Source organism: Galeopterus variegatus, unplaced genomic scaffold (assembly GCF_000696425.1).
Source record: "Galeopterus variegatus unplaced genomic scaffold, G_variegatus-3.0.2 Scaffold545, whole genome shotgun sequence".
In the NCBI taxonomy this organism is placed as follows: domain Eukaryota; kingdom Metazoa; phylum Chordata; class Mammalia; order Dermoptera; family Cynocephalidae; genus Galeopterus; species Galeopterus variegatus.
In genome coordinates, this window is record NW_007726656.1 from 113,806 (window position 1) to 114,485 (window position 680).

Sequence of the window (680 nt, forward strand, 5' to 3'; positions counted from 1 at the left end):
AGAAATAGGACTGGACACAGACTTCATGAATATGACCTCAAAAGCATAGGCAACCAAAGGAAAAATAAACAAATGGGACTATATCAAACTAAAAAGCTTCTATAATTAAAGCCATATATGATAAACCACTGCCAATGTCATCCTGAATGGGGAAAAGCTGAAAGCTTTTCCTTTAAGAACAGGAACCAGACAAGGATGCCCACTCTCACCACTCCTATTCAACATAGTGTTGGAAGTACTAGTCAGAGCAATCAGAGAAGTGAAAGAAATAAAGGGCATCCAGATTGAAAAAGATGAAGTCAAACTGTCCCTGTTTGCAGATGACATGATCCTATACATCAAACAGCCTAAAGCATCTACAAAAAAACTCTTGGAGGTGATAAATGATTTCAGCATAGTAGCAGGATACAAAATCAACACACAAAAATCAGTAGCATTTCCTTTCTCCAATAGTGAACAGGCAGAATGAGAAATCAAGAAAGCCTGCCCGTTTACAATAGCCACCAAAAAAATAAAATACTTAGGAATTGAATTAACCAAGGATGTGAAAAATCTCTATAATGAGAACTACAAACCACTGCTGAGAGAAATTAGAGAGGATACAAGAAGATGGAAAGATATCCCATGCTCTTGGATTGGAAGAATCAACATAGTGAAAATGTTCATACTACCCAAAGTGA